At 38.7% G+C, this 16,297-nt stretch overlaps 1 protein-coding gene and 1 long non-coding RNA gene across 6 annotated transcripts in view; one reads left to right on the top strand and one right to left on the bottom strand.

Moving 5' to 3' along the window:
- LOC136257084 (uncharacterized) overlaps nucleotides 1-16,297 on the top strand; it is a 43,845-nt gene that overhangs the window by 1,912 nt on the left and 25,636 nt on the right. For 2 of the 4 annotated variants that reach the window (XM_066050207.1, XM_066050206.1), the window contains exons 2-7: nucleotides 3,225-3,501; nucleotides 9,214-9,401; nucleotides 10,560-10,654; nucleotides 13,165-13,221; nucleotides 13,641-14,696; nucleotides 14,802-15,816. The gene's annotated coding sequence lies outside the window, so the exon portion shown is untranslated. The remainder of the gene's footprint in view (nucleotides 1-3,224; nucleotides 3,502-9,213; nucleotides 9,402-10,559; nucleotides 10,655-13,164; nucleotides 13,222-13,640; nucleotides 14,697-14,801; nucleotides 15,817-16,297) is intronic. The other 2 variants (XM_066050203.1, XM_066050204.1) reach the window with 1 other exon arrangement.
- Nucleotides 2,730-16,297, bottom strand: part of LOC136257106 (uncharacterized) — a 20,998-nt gene continuing 7,430 nt past the window's right edge. Inside the window, exons 3-5 of one of the 2 annotated variants that reach the window (XR_010701813.1) lie at nucleotides 3,749-4,674; nucleotides 3,107-3,497; nucleotides 2,730-3,039 (exon numbers count right to left, since the gene is read on the bottom strand). This is a non-coding gene — a long non-coding RNA (uncharacterized lncRNA). Of the gene's footprint in view, nucleotides 3,498-3,748; nucleotides 4,675-16,297 lie in introns of both variants that reach the window. The other variant, XR_010701812.1, reaches the window with a different exon arrangement.

Here is a 16,297-nt window from a genome sequence, read left to right as displayed (position 1 = left end):
TGTTTATAGGGACATTTTCCCGCTATACTTGACTACAGTTTATTTGCTATATGTGCACTTTATAACCATCTGCTTATAATCAAATTTGAATCAGTTTGCCCCACGGCTGCTACACCATACACATTACAAATATTGTGTGTATATAATTATGTGCAGTTCATCTACTTTGCTGGTACACTATCATTTGGATGAACTTTCCATTAGTCTAATTGAAATTCATTATAATACAGGTTCTACAATTGCAAACAATTAGTTATATAAACTGTCATTGGCTTCATTCCCATAAGGCACCTATACTCATGTAGCATTTATTCCAGTTAGGGTGAAAGTAGTAGAAGAGGTTACATATAATTATACAAAAAGACATTGGTGTAACTGTTTGGCCTACTGAGCTTGAACAAGTTCAACAGGCAAGTTATATAAGATAGGCTGTAGCTATAATAGTATTGTGGATTGGTTAAAACAGCACATAAAAGATGGGATATTGTAGCGGTTGAAATGTTATCACAGTAACATTGCCTTGATGGAATGAAATATTGCGGAAGGTTTCTGACACATTGGCTATTGTCTTTTAATATTCAATGGGTGTGAATAACTTTGTGTTGCCACAGCACATAGCAACGTAATTCCAACAAATGATATTTACGGTGTTATAATTATCTAGAACTACAAGTATTATGACAGGTTATGCCAGTATTGTAAAACAATGGCTATAACCACTTTGTAACTCAGTTGTTTAATTTGTTACCATGGTTTCTTAACAACAGCATTCTATACATGACCTGATTTTGGAAAACCTCAGGCTGAACCTTTTGGGCACATGAACAAACCCATGCCTTACTCTAGAAGCCCTAGGAAGACACTGGAGTGATATTATTGGCTTGGAGTGGTTGGCAGTTATGCAAATGTGAAATGTGTATTTTGTGTCATTGTAGTCATCTAGAGCTTCTAGGGCTCTAATTTATTCTGGAGCTTGCCATTACAACACTTGTCCATTTTTGAATCCCAATTGTTGCCCACCCACCCTCCATCTTTTTGTGAGGGCTCGTGGTCTGGCAACACTTGTGAAAAAGCCTATTTATAATGGTAGGAAATTGTAGAGACTGCGATTTTCTGGATGTCTCAATCTTCAAGGAAATTTCACCTCAAGACAAATGTGCAGTGATTTCAAAATAGCGGGTAGGTTTTCACTTGGCAAACTCATGTGGATTATGGCTTTCATAGAATTAGAGGGAAACTTTTTGCTGTTAATTGGGTTAAGCTTCAGTTGCTATATCAAGCTTATTCAGTGTGATACTGTTTTGGTCACCATCAAACTCTGTTTGTACTCGTCGTGTAGTAACGTTTCATTCCAGGTTTTTACTTCATCATTATACCCTTCCCACATATCTCATAATTTATGATCATCTCTAACTGAAAGTCATACTTTTCATATAGCACTACAGGTTTCCAGGATAGTCAACAAGATCTCAGGTTCCTCATTATGCACTTATCACAATGTTAAGCCCCACTCCTATAATGTTGGGCTTTAGGAAGGGATTTGAAGTTGAAAATGTATCTGAGGGGTGGGGAATTTGAACAAGCGGTGAAACAAAGCTCCATGTCAAATCCCTCATGTCATAGGTGTGGGGGTGTGACCTAACAATTTATTCCCAGGTTGGAGAATTTGACTTGTACTGGGGGGGGGGGGGGGGGGGCTTAACATTGATAGGTACATTATTTATACGGCCAGCGTATCTTGGCCCCCTGACTAAACAATTTTTGAAACTAATCAGGTCACACATGAACACATACCAGTTAATGCAATCACCAGCTTATGTGTAATCACCAATACACTGTATGACCTCTAACAGCTTTATTAGTCCTTGAGAAAGTAGTAGCAGCCCCAGGAGTCTTGTGAGCTTGGGAGATAGATGGTCTCACGTGAGTCAGATCGATTGTCATTTCAGCATCATGTACAATCACCACAGCTTGCCTGTAATCACACCTTTACTAATGTGCCTAGCAGCCAGCTTTAATATCATGGTCACCTAAAGTCGCACTGCAAACGTATTGCTCTGAGGTTTGCAGTTGCTTCCACTAAGAGTGTCAACTGCATCAGCCATCGCTGGCATCAGTATGTGTGTGTTTATTTATTAGTAACTATTTGGATCCCTTTTGGGACCTTGCAAGGAGGCTACTGAAAGACTGAGGCAGGGTAGACATAAACTTGAAACTGAAGCTATTCCAAACACAGAAAAAAAATCTCAGACCTGATCATTCATGACTTCTTGCATATTATCAAAGCTGAGTTATTAGCAACCGTCCATCTAGGAATCTGCAAAGAGGCTACAGAAAACCTGAAGTCAGAAACTTGATACTAAAACTATGGCGGCTGCAGCCAGATTAGCAGAAAACATGCATGTAACTGAATAAAAGAAATTTTTATGGAATAATTTTCTAGCCAATCTTGACAATACCCCATGTAGGTTTCATTATCTGTGTCCTTGCACTTGCTGCTTCAAGACTCCTGCACCAAACAATTACACTTATAGATAAAATTACAGTACTGCAGTTTGTAATTAGCGCTCTTATTGATAAATAAAGACGTCCCTGGTAGACCCTCAGAATTGTACGTCCCCTGCAAGCACCATAAGTATAGGCTGTACCTCAGTTCTGTAAAGCTATTAAAGTTACTCACAGGCAGTGGAACAGGACGCCACTTTTATTGAACAATGCTTGTAAGAAAAGATCAATATATATTCTCTAATAGAGCAGTCAATCGCTCTAATAGAACAGGCACTTATGTTCTTTTAAAAACTGTAGCTACTTAGCAAAAACATAATAGAATTGTCTATAATATTCTCTCAAAGCTTCTAAAGTATGAAAATTTTCTTGGGGGCACCCAATGAATAGCATTCGCACCATGTAGAATGCTTCAAACTCCACTGTGTAACTTTCATTATCAAAAGTTGTCTCCTCCCCCACTCTTTGGCCTGCTCCTTCACCCCTGCATTTACTGTTCAATGAATTATTGATACCATCAATACTAATTCAACCCTAGAATTACCAGTCATTATAGACTCATTACACATCACAAGCTGACCACAATTGTACTTTAACTCACTTTTTTGTGGAAGAGATTCTGCTAGTTATGCTTGAAATTCTGTTTATATATTACTCACATTATATGAGCATTTTGTTGACATACTGTAACTTTTAAAAATATCTACATGCCCATGTAGATTCTTTCTTAGAACTGTACCCGTGGTCACATGTGACTGTGAACACGCCCATAACTTCCGGATCCTTGCGTCTACTGCAAAGATTTTCGAGCTCCTCTTGAATAGGAAAATAAGATGATACTCATGCGGACTCATTTAGTTCCACCACTTGTCCCATCAGACAGAAGCAACCTTCAGCACATCCTCCAGTATAGGCAACACCAACATTCTCACATGTTTGAGGACACAAAGAATCATACTGTTCGAATGTTTGGCCTCCAGGACATAGCAATGCTGTGTAAGTATATTGTATAATTGTAGTGCTAATTTCTATCTGAGACTAATATTAGTATGTATATATATGCAGAAATTACTACAAGCATGCTTCAGTAGGGTGCAACCAATGTACAATAGAAAAGACAATGATTTGGTGTAACTTCGAAAAACATGCACTCACAAAAATATAACAACAATGGCCTGTTTATTTTGGGGCACTTCTTTACAAACACAATAGTACATAAATGTATAACATTTTATACACTTACGGCACTCCAATAGATCTCTCCATCCTGGTACAGAAAATCCAGCACCAGTACAGCAGATGCATAAGCAGCAAAGGTATCACAGAAGCACTATTCTCTGACATCTGCTTCACAATTACACCCATCAACAACGCAACTATCAATGTATACAGCAGGACCAACTAGAGCATTGCAAGCAGTAAATACAGTGGACATCACCCCAGCACATCTTTCTCTTGCTTGTACTTGGGCTATTGCAGTACAATGTGGGTTTACATTTGGTGTATATACAGAATGGTCTTATATCATCAGTTTCCCAACTTTTGCCAAATTCATTTTCTGTAACCACTACATTACCATTCTGATCCACAAAATCATCTGCAGGATTACCATTGTAGCTCCCACACAATCCACACACTCTGTTCCTCCAAACTTTCAAGACAGTTACCTCAACATGCCATTGTCCATCCCAGTACACTCTGACACCAAGTGTGGGTAAACGTGAACATACAGAGTTCCGACTCAAAGTACCTGTACATCTCTTGTAGCATAAATTGCTCCATTACCCGTTTGTGTCTGCCAAACACCATTTATGGTTACAGTGCCCTTCCAAGTGCCACTGTCACATTATCACTGGGAACTGAAACTGTCACCAGATCAATACATGATACCATTTCATGGTTCATTTCTAGTGACCACAGAGAAGGCATCACCATCACATGGCTTAGCTAAAACATAACTACAGCCTCCTTGGAAATCATGATAGCGAAAGTCAAATGTTCTGTAATGAGGATCACTGCAGCCTACACAGGTCTCACCATCAATTGGGCAATCCAGTGTTTCACACTGAAGACTCCCACCAAGACAAGCACATCTTGTGGAACAATTTGGTTGTATTTGTTGTCCTTCTTCAACTGTTGCACCAACTGTTGCACCATTGTAAATGCACCCTAAGAAATATGACATCATAACGTTTAGGAGCCAAAAAACTGTGTAATTAAAGCAACAGCATAGTTATATAATGTCAGTGTTCATACAGGTTAAAATTTTTACTTTGGATAGGGATCATAGAAACAAAAAATGATGAAACAAGGGAGGAGATCTACACCTGTAGTGAAAATTTATAATTCTTACTTCATTCACATACAACCTGTCAATAGTATAGCCATGACTAAATTATATAGATCTCTACTCAAATGTAAAATGTTTTCTTATCCTTGTTTGTTTACTTCTTTGTAACAACATAATTTATTACTGGTGATCCATCGCATACCGCATTAAAGGAAAGAGTGGCATGTGCACCCTGACAATAAATTATTGAAACATGAAGTACGTGGCTATTTCACTTTGTTTTCAGTTAAAAAGAACAGAATGAGAAGAGAGAAAGAAAGAAAAATTGAACACTAAGGAAGACAAAGGTAAGTCCATGATATGTGCATTGTAGATGCAGCGGTTGGTGAAAATGTATGCCTCGGGCTGAAACAAGATTGAACAGTGAAGAAATCAAGCCTGTAGCATTACTCAAACCAGAATTATGCTTGGCTGGAGGCATCAGTTAGCCAACCAGGCAGTCAGTTAGTAGAAAATTTAGTTAAACACAAATTTAAAATTCCATAGAAACTTGGAGGGTTTGGGATTGCTCTAAAGACATTTAATGGGCTTGGTTATGCCTAACCAATATTCTCAATGTGGTGCCATGAAAGAAAAGTGAGCCTGTAGTGATATTTTTTACCCAAGTGTTACATGACTACTCTGAAGTATTTCAAAGTAGGGCTGAAACAACTCGACGAGTACTCATTAAGGATTTGGTACTCAGATAGTAAAATTGGTACTCGAGTACTCGTTAAGACTCACATGATGTATTTGTCATCAGGGAGTGACACAAAGAAGGCTGTAGAGTTTGATTGGCATAATTTTTTGTCAGGGACACTAACATCAGTACTTTAATACAGGTGTGTATCATTGTTGTTACTTGAAAAGCTGTAAACTGTTAAAGGTTGGTACAAAACATGTCAAAAAATGGATATGATTACATGCAACTTGTATTCGTGAGTACTCGATCGTTAACTCTAGAGAGTACTCGAATACTAAAAAACCATATTCGTTTCAGCCCTATTTCAAAGCTTTTGTTTTTGCTTTTTAGTAATAAGTATTTTATGTACCATATTTCCTCATATAAAGGCCTGGGTTTTTATTTCCTCCCCAGCATTTTTGACCCAGCCTGTAAACGAATAGGGCCTTTATTTGAGACTGGGCGTTTATTTTGGATTAGTCTGACCGATGCCTGGCATTTAATCAAATTTGGGTGGTGGTAGAACAGGATTACTGTAATGGTAAGCATAGAAAACAGCGAGGAAAGCAGTGATACAGTGTGTTGACTATATATAAACAAGCGTAAGGCAAGGCTTAAAATGATTGGAAAATAGTTGTATCATACATATCTGCATGCACGTGTACTCTCCCAGACTACTCACATGATTACTCGTAGTACCTTCATCCCTCAGAAGGCTCTACACTCAAGTACGAAGAAGCAGCAGCAACAAAGGAAACAATTGAAGCCATTGGAAGTGGACTCAAGTAATAGCCCAGGCCTCTATTTGAGACCAGGCATTTATTTTCCAAATAAGTTTATTTCCCAAAGGTGCTGGAAACAACTATATAGGATGCTAGCTAGCAGAGTTGGGGGTAACGAGTTACTTTTGTAACTAAGTTACATAACTGATTACTTTAAAAGTAACTAGTAATATAACTAGTTACTTGCTTTGTAACTAGTAACTTTTAACTAGGAGTAATTGTCTGAAAAGTAACTAAGTTACAATAGCAACTAATTACAAAAGTTATATTGTAACTATAACTAATTATGCTTTAAAAGCAAGAGCACTTCAATTTTTGTGCCATATATGCTACAGTCACATTAAGTAGACAGATTCTGTGTAATGATTCAGCTTGAGTAACAGATGTAGCAATAATTAAAACTGACCTGAAATAGCCACAGAATTGTTATTTTAAGTGCAGATATGTATTGCATCCCTTAATGATGCATATCTGAGCAAAATTCATGTTACAAAAGCTAAAAACAAGTCATAATTTATACTACGAAAGTAACTAATAACTAGAGTACTTAGTTACCTTTTGAAAAGTAACTGTAACTGTAACTAAATTACATGGTATAAAAATAACGCGTAACTAGTAATTAGTTACTTTTCTGAAGTAACTACCCCAATTCTGCTAGCTAGTTCCCAGTAACAGAGAAGTCTAGGTATATAGCCTTAGTTTTGATTGTGATAGTGTACTACCAATACCAATTGTTACTGAATATCAGCTTCGATTTGATGGAATACTAGAGAAGGTACAAGAGTATTGTATTGCAAAGTTTATTTGATTACATTTGTAATACTCTAATACACTTTTTCAAGGATTAATACACAGGATGTTCTTAGTTGATCTACAAAATTATAGATTTTAGCTACAATTTTCATTTATAAAGTAGAAATCAAGTGAGGTGAACAGCCGTGGTAGCAGTGGCTCAGTGGTTAAGGATTTAGGTGTTCAGTAAGGAGGTCCCTAGTTTGAACGCTGATAAATTTTTTGTTGTTCATACACCTTTTTACCCTGTGATGACTGTTCTATTAGAGGATCTTGCCCTGAGATTTACAGTTGTTTGGTGGCTGCCTTGTAACTCTATAGGTGTCAATGTGATTTCTTTTAAACCACAAAAGGGTCAAGCTATGATGGTTAACCTATACGCATACCAAATTTTCAGTTATTTTCATAAGTAGTTCACCCTGTAGGTGTGATAAAAGTTCGCCTTTTTTAAATGCAAATAATCATCCGTAGCTCTATGACTATTATTAGATTTGCACCAAACTTGGTACATCATTTTGCCGCAATATGTTCTTAAAATGCACCAAAGTTCAAGAAAATCAAGCTCCACAGTTGTATTTTATAATGTCTTTTTTGTATGTAAAGTGTGCAAAAAGAATAGTGTAAGCCCCCAAGTTCACTAAACAAAGAAATTAAAGGAAGACATTATATAATGTACGTACAAGTAAATTTATTTCTTCCTGTGTTTTTTTTGCCAGCACTAACTAACTTTACCAGCTATTCTGAGGCTATTTTTATTCTATTCCAGGAATCAGGAATACCTTATTGCATTCCTCTGCTATAATGCAATTTCTGGCTAAGTGTCCATTTAAACCAGGTAATTAATTATGTCTAGTGTTACATTATACACTGCTAATATTCCAAGAACAGTTAAGTAGTTAAAACTAGGAATTCTGTTTAAATCCATTTAGCTTGTTATTATCAGTAAAATAATGTGACTGGATCGATCTGCGAAAACCAGTCTTATCGCCCAAGACAGGAAGTTTGATTTTTTCACACAAACACAGAGCTTTATGAATGCACTATCAAGTTTCACTGTCACAGTCGAGCAAAGTAAAGTGGTCTGCTTTTGCTAGCTGCTTTTTTCAAGCACAGTGGCGAGCCGTACCAGTGGTTTGGGGTCTTAATGGAGCCCTGGCCAACCAGGAGATGGCTTTGTGTGGCTGTACAGCTCCGTGGTATTGGACAATGACCCGTGCTGTACATTTCCTTTCATTTTAGCCAGTTTTGAGCCCTGAATGGCCCATAACTTGGCCTAATTCATCCCAACACGTTCCTCTTCAATTTTTAAACAGCATCTTGTCTGCCTTCTGGGCCCCCCACCTCCCACTCCTTTTGGAGCTCGCCTGATACAGCCAACTTCGGTTTAAAAGCTATCTAAAATGGTGGGAAACTTAGCTGATGACTACTTCTACAGTGGATGATCTGGAGGGTAATAAATTGTTGTAAAACGTGTGAAAATTTGGTACGCGTAGCTACCACCATTGGCAAGTTACAACACTCTGAATACTTAAAACCAACATTTCTCGATACTTTTAAATGGGTGATAAGACCAGTTTTCCCAGAGACAGTCACAAATGCTCTTACATATCAGATAAAACATAATACAGTGTTTGTGGTATGTAATACAGACATAATGTTACGTAACTTTATTCAGACAAGCTACTGTAGCTATCCTTATAGAAAGATTATTTCAGGTGTATATTATACTGGTCCCCAATATGCATAACTTGAATGCATGATAAGGCAGTTAAAAATTTGAATATTATCTTTTGGACTAGCCAAATTATAGCAATGATTCAACTGAATGAATTATAATGTAAGCCAAACTTTGAGGGCTCATATTCCATGATTGTGTTACACAATTTTGCTCAAATTTGTATGTGGGGTGCTGAAGGTGAAAGGTGTTTGCAGCACAAATATGATTTCAATTTAAAAAGAAAGCACAGAGCTACGTATGTGTGAAAATCGAGTTTTGTTTCTACCTGTAAATATACTCACGGTGTGGCGCACTGGCTTTCTTGTGAAGTAAAGAGTAATATGTGATATAACATTCCTAGTACTGTGTGTTGATCAAATAATAATGTAACACTTTCACACCTCAGATCAAAGGAACCGCCCGGGCTACAACTGGACAGTGATTATATAGACGTTGAGGCCGAAATCGATTGTGGAGATCGATTAATACTCACATGATTAGGATGCACGACTTGGATTTCATCATGAAAACCACTCAGGCGGAGAGCGTTTTGTTATCCTCATCATCCTACAAGTTGAAAAATGTTAGACTAAGGTGAGAACTAGTGCTATAGCTTATTCGCCGATCGTTTCCACACATTTTCGAATACAGACATGCCCCCATCACGAAGCTACTACTCTGAACGGAATAACCACTCTACAAGCAAGCTTACCTATCTAGGCCTTTAGTGAACTCTGTAATTTTTCCATAAACAATTCAATAGCACTGATTAAAACATTAAACTCGCATAACCGAAATTCTCCATGATATCTCTAGGATACATCCGTTCACCGTAACCGAACATAACCAGAACGTACTAGTTGCTGACCCATAATCAAAAATTTTAGGCATACATATATAATACATCCAGTGGTTGTACTCATATTGGCTTGGGTGATTGATCGCCCTGTACAGGCTATCAGCCTGATAAAGTGTTACATATTAGCTGTAACACGGGCATTCGGGCTTTGCCTGATATGCATGCCCCAGAGGAGGTTGGACGCGATTTAAGCGCCCCTAAAACAAATTATGCGAAACTCGTTTTATTGAAGAGGTTTATACATCGATCTCAGTTTAATTCGGTAAAGTATCTTTGTTCTGATTATAGAATATGTAAGTGACAATTCTGGAGAAGTTCTACACACCAAACCGCAACTTATTAATTTCACCCCAATCACCAAGCACTTTTACAAAACAAAGTACATCACCTTGAAGCTTACGTGAAGCACCATCCGAATATCTAATCAACCCCAGTCAACCCCATCGTTTTTCAAATTTGTACTATGACTATTGAGGGTCACGTGAAATACCAAGGAAAAGAATGCAATTAAGGGCAATATATTTATGCGGCGTTTAGAGTGCGTCCAACCTCCTCTGTGTATGCCCTCTGCCCTTGGGCCTGCAGCCCTCGGGCATACATATCAGGCAAAGCCCTCATGCCCATGTTACAACTATTACATAATAACCAGGAGTGATGAGTATATGCCATCAGACCATTCACACAGAATGTATACCATAATAATCACAACACTTAGCCAAATGACATTCATATGAAATGAATATGTCTTTACACTGGGAAGGTGAAAGGAGTCACCGTTTAAATGATATTCATATAAAATGAATATAATATTATTTATTATATGGTATCAATTGTGTAAATAGTCCCATACATACACATACTGGTCAGACATTTGGCTCAATATATTGCTACAGGGGAGTTGACCATGAGATCATGACAACTAAGTTATCAGCCTATGATAGTGGAAGGAAAATGATGTTTAGATATGCTAAGAAGATAGACTGCATAGGTAAGATAGATGCATTCAAAAGACATGCTATCATGTCTATTGTTATTACTTGTTAGCTATGCAATCACTAGATAGTTTAAGGTGTAATGATGAACCTTTACAATATTTAAGGGAGTTGCTGTCAAGCTATAACTTATTACAATCTGGTTGTATGTTATACTCATGAATAAGACAGCGAAAATATGTTTTTTGTAGATTTCATGTACCATTGAAAAGTTCACATAGCCCAAAACCTTTTAAAAACATCTACTGTTATTTAACAGTTTGCTTTAATCATACAGTACGATAGTAATGTATAGTAGGGACCACAAAGGTTTGGGTGTGGCCCACAAAAAACATCACCCAAAAACCAGCCTCAAATTTCCCTGACGATGATGAGGCAGTATTGGTTAGGTAAAACTAAGCTCAAACAAGCCTTCAGATCGACCTGAACACTTTCAACAAGTTGCTACAGAATGTTTTAAAAATTATTAAATGGAATTTTCTACTGACTGAGTGACTGACTGAGCACAACTCAACAATGGCTAAGGCTATGGGCTTGATTTTTTTTCACTGTTCAATGTTGCTTCAGCTGAACACATGCCTTTTGGCATACTGCAGTACGTACAATGCATTCTTCATGGACTTACCTTTAAACCTTTTTAAGGTTGACAAAAACTTTTGAGACTACAAACATAGAGGAAACTGAACCGGACACTTCTAGTCAAGGTTGATAACTAGTAAGCTATCACTGTCAGCTACCTTCCTGTGTGTGTGTGTGTGTGTGTGTGTGTGTGTGTGTGTGTATGTGTGTGTGTGCGTGTGTGTGTGTGTGTGTGTGATGTAGAAGTGAATTGATTAGTGGATCAGCTAAAATACCAGCCACCAATGTGGAGTTTTTGACGGTACCAGAACCGATACTGCTACCGATAATAAAGTTTAAATAGATTGTACAATATACTGTAAGCTTAAATTGCAAAAAAAACTAGTCACCAAATTTTCATCATGATTGCAGCTCTTTTAGTCCTTATAATAAATTATTGCAACAGGTGGTGAGAAACTGACAAGCAAAGGTCCAGTAACATGCCAATGTAGGCCACATAGCTACATTGTAATGGCTACCACTATTCATATATATTATCTTGTTTCACTACCCTACTTCAATATTACATGAACAATTTTTATTTGCACTAGTAGAACATACTCCCACTCCTTGTAGTGTTCCTTATTATAGTGAGATGATGTAGTAATTGTTCGTACTATACTTTATATGGTAATTGGTGTCTGTAAACATCTTTATGCATATCTACTAATTTTTGGTTACTACCTACAGTTAGCTCTTGATACAAGACCATAGTGACAGTTAAAATTGTTAAGAGACCATGGTAACAATTATTAAGTTTCACATCACAATGATGTGACCTGTCAAAGTGATATTTTAAGACAGGCTCGGTATAACATAAATTCTAGGTAAATACATTAGATCATTATATAAATCATTACTTTGCTACGTGCTGTGCAGCAACACAAAGTTATTCACACCTATTGAATAATGAAAAGACGTGACAAAACATTTCAGAAACTTTTAACATCTGTTACATCAAAACAATTTTGCCTTTGATAACATCAGCCATTCCCACGTTTGGTACATTGCTTTAACCATTCTTCTGTACGTCACTGAAACATTTTCTGTACATACCATTGTAAAACACATTGGCTATCACAGAGACAGTAAAATGCATAGGTTTGTACATAGCAACAATATGTTCCATTACCACCAAGAATACAAACCAGTATAGTAGAGACTATAATGCAAACATGTGCACAAACACACAGCTCTGTGGTGTTGAATAAAGACCTGTGCCGTGAATTTCCTTCCATTTTAGTATTCGAGACCTGAATGGCCGTAATTTAGCTCAATTCATCCCTATGCTTTCCTCTTTCAGTTTGTTAACAACCCCCCACCCTCCTCTCCAGCCCCCACCAACCACCTCTATTAGAGCTTGCCTAATACAGTCACTTGAGTTTAAAAGGCAGAAAACTTAGCTGTTGGCTACTTGTACAGTGGATATGCTTTGGAAGGAGTGAAAATTAGCTTCAACCATTGGTGAGCTACAACATTCTAAATACTTGAAACCAGCATTTTAAAATACTTTTAAATAGGGGATAAGACTGGTTTTTCTAGAGACAGTCACATATATACTGTATAGTAGTTTGCTTCACAAATAGTCACCATCCAAATTGAGGGAAAAATTATCAAAGGCAAAATTGCTTTGATGTAACATATGTTAAAAGTTTTTGAAATGCTATGTCACGTCACTTCATTATTTCAATAACTTTGTGTTGCTAACTTCAGTGCACACATGTAGCTAGTTATGCTACGGCCTCAGTTGTGGTAAAGAAATGTGTTCCACAACTGTGTATCTTGGTCAGTGATGTTAGTGTCAAACAAATAAGGTGTCGTACATTCATGATCATTGCATGTAACCTACAGAACTTAGTATGCAAATGTGCTACATTTTTTTACCTAGAGCAGTACCATTGTATTGAATTATATGGTGCAGTAAAGGTACCTTGACACAGATAAGGTAAACAACTGTAGTACTAAAAGTTGTAAATGCCATATATATATATATATATATATATATATATGAGTCATATATTTCTTCATTTCCTTTGATATCACATCTTTCCATTTTAAAGCACCGTATATTAATTTGCTCAAGGTGGATAAGTTTCGTGGATGTTGTAAGCTAAATAATTCACCAGAAAACTTTTGCAGTTTTTCTTCCTTAAACCTGCAGCTGTTTTAAGAAATGCAAGCACGGAAAATACATTGTCCAGTAAACTGGATTCTACGCATGCATTTGTAACATTGGTATAGTATTAAACTTACTCAACGCTGCACACACTACTGTACACCAATTGTTATGTAACATTAATTGGAATACGCCATTGTAACCTTAATTAGAATCTCATCACGTGACTCTGTACATGTGCTTTCTAGCGGTTATTATTGTGAATTGTGTTTGTCGTCGTCGCTTGAGTGCACCACGCTACATTGGTGACAGGAGTGGGATTGGAAGTGTCTTCGACTGTAAACGATTACCCTGGTACCGTGGGACGGAATTTGCTGTCAATCCCGTAAACGGTACCTGCAAAGGCAAGCAATCCGACTATTGTGTATTTGTTCTTCTCCTAACTCTGTCTTAGTTTGTACCTACGTCATTGCGCGATGGCACAATTGGAGCTACCACTCCCAGAATTAGTTGCGGAAGATTTCAAACGAGGTTGGATTCGCTTCGAATTCGTCGCCACGACCAAGGAATGGGACGCAGCCAAACAACTCGCAGTAATACCAGCGCTGCTGAGGGGGAAGCTGATAGACTACTACGTGGACTTTGACGACACTATTAAGGGCGACCTGAAACTACTAAGGGCAGCACTCAAGGAGAGAGCGGGAAAAAAGGAGGATCCACTAGCTGCTTCAAGAAGCTTCAGCCAACGCAGCCAAGGGCAAGGTGAAAGGGTGTCAGATTTTGCTTCTTCTCTTAAACAGTTATTTAAGAGTGCCTTTCCTACAGAAGCTATGACTTCATCAGTGCTACTTCAGAGACTCCTAACTGGTCTGCGCCCAGAAATCAGCCGCCAGTTACTGTTGCGCAGTAAACCAACCACCTTTACTGCAGCTGTTAAGGATGCCACAGAGATTGAGTACGCCTTGGAATTTGGTGGAGAGGAAGATAGTGTTCATGCCATAAGGCCAACTCAGCCAACTCCAGAACAGTCCAATGCCACTGCATTACATCAGAAGTTGGATTCCCTCACCAAGAGGCTAGAGTCCCTGGAAGTGACGATAGGGAAATCCCAAACACCTAATAGGCCTGGTTATGGCAGGGATAGGGGGAACCGCAGAGACCGCCGCTTTGGACCATGCTACAATTGTGGGGAGGAAGGCCATTTACGCCGTAATTGTCCTTTAAACTACTATGGACCAGCCCCGAAGGTGGACGACAGCTGGTCTCGCCGCCCATAATCCACCAGCCACAACACCGAGACAACAGTGAGTCTACTTGTTCTAGTGTTAATAGCAGTGAGTATTATAGCATTAATACAATTCTAAGAATAAATGGTCTGCTAGGTCATTCACCAGTAACTATCTTATTAGATTCGGGTGCGGCGATGTCAGTGGTACGGTTGGACACTCTTCCCAGTGAGTTCCGATGTAAGATTACAGAAGCCAAATCAGCACCTGTGGGAGCAAGTGGAACCCCGTTGGATGTGGTTGGCCAGATCCAGATTCCAGTGAAGATAGGTACTTATCAGACTGAACAGGTATTCACTGTTGTAAACACTTTAACTGTTGATTGCCTACTGGGAGCTGATTACCTAGTCACACATGAAGTCATAATTGACTATAAACACAGTCATGTTGCTATCAAGGGCCATGAAATACCGTTTACCCTGACCCATGGAATAGCAAATTGTCATTCAACCTCCTATCAATATGGTGATATGTGCCGATAAGAATGTTACCATTCCAGGACGTACAGTGCAGCTAGTGGATGTTTCGTTACCCAAGGAATTGAGGGAGCAGGATGTAAACAGCATTTTGATTGAGCCCACTGATAACGCTAAGCTTCCACAACACCTAATGGCGGCCAGAGCCCTAAGTGGCAGACGTGCCCTTCTCCAGGTGATGAACAGCAGCCCAACAGCTGCCACCATCTATAAGGGGACCAAAGTAGGGATTGCTACACCGTTATCAGAATTGCTTATGGTAGATGCTATCAAACAGTCATCCATATCACAGCCCGCCCCTAATGTAGACCTCACAGAATCCATGTCCCAATTTGATCCTAATGTAGACTTTACAGACTCAGATCTTTCTACTGACCAACAGCAGGAGCTTCTTGCGCTGTTACATCAATACAGGGATTTGTTTGCTATTAAGGATCAGCCTCTAGGACACACGTCAGCGGTAAAGCATACCATCTACACAGAGGGCCCGCCCATCCGGCAACCTGTACGTCGCCAGCCATTAGTCCTACAAGATGCTACTGATGAAGAAGTACAGAAGATGCTTCAACAGGGAATTATTCACCAGAGTTTTAGCCCCTGGAGTTCACCAGTGGTCATGGTACCGAAAAAAGATGGATCCTGGCGATTCTGTGTGGACTACCGTAAGCTTAATAATGTGACCCACCACGATGCTTATCCTTTACCACGCATAGATACCACCCTTGACTCACTTGCTGGCTCGAAGTTATTCACAACTTTAGATTTGGCCTCCGGCTATTGGCAGGTAGAGGTCGACCCTAAGCACAAGGAGAAAACAGCCTTCTCCACATCAAGGGGGCATTTTGAGTTTAACGTTATGCCTTTTGGCCTGACGAATGCTCCAGCCACATTCCAACGTCTGATGGAATGTACCTTGGCTGGACTATCTGGCATGCACTGCTCAATTTACTTAAATGATATCATTGTTTATAGTGCGAATTTCGCTGATCACCTAACCCGACTATCATCTGTCTTTGATAGGCTCAGAGTTGTAGGCTTGAAGCTAAAGCCGGAGAAGTGCCATTTTGCCAAGGCACATGTCACCTACCTTGGTCATGTTATCTCAAACGAAGGGATTACACCAGACAAGGCTAAAATAGCATC

This window comes from Dysidea avara, chromosome 5 (genome assembly GCF_963678975.1).
Source record: "Dysidea avara chromosome 5, odDysAvar1.4, whole genome shotgun sequence".
Taxonomy (NCBI): Eukaryota; Metazoa; Porifera; class Demospongiae; order Dictyoceratida; family Dysideidae; genus Dysidea; species Dysidea avara.
This window is presented reverse-complemented; position numbering and strand designations above follow the sequence as displayed.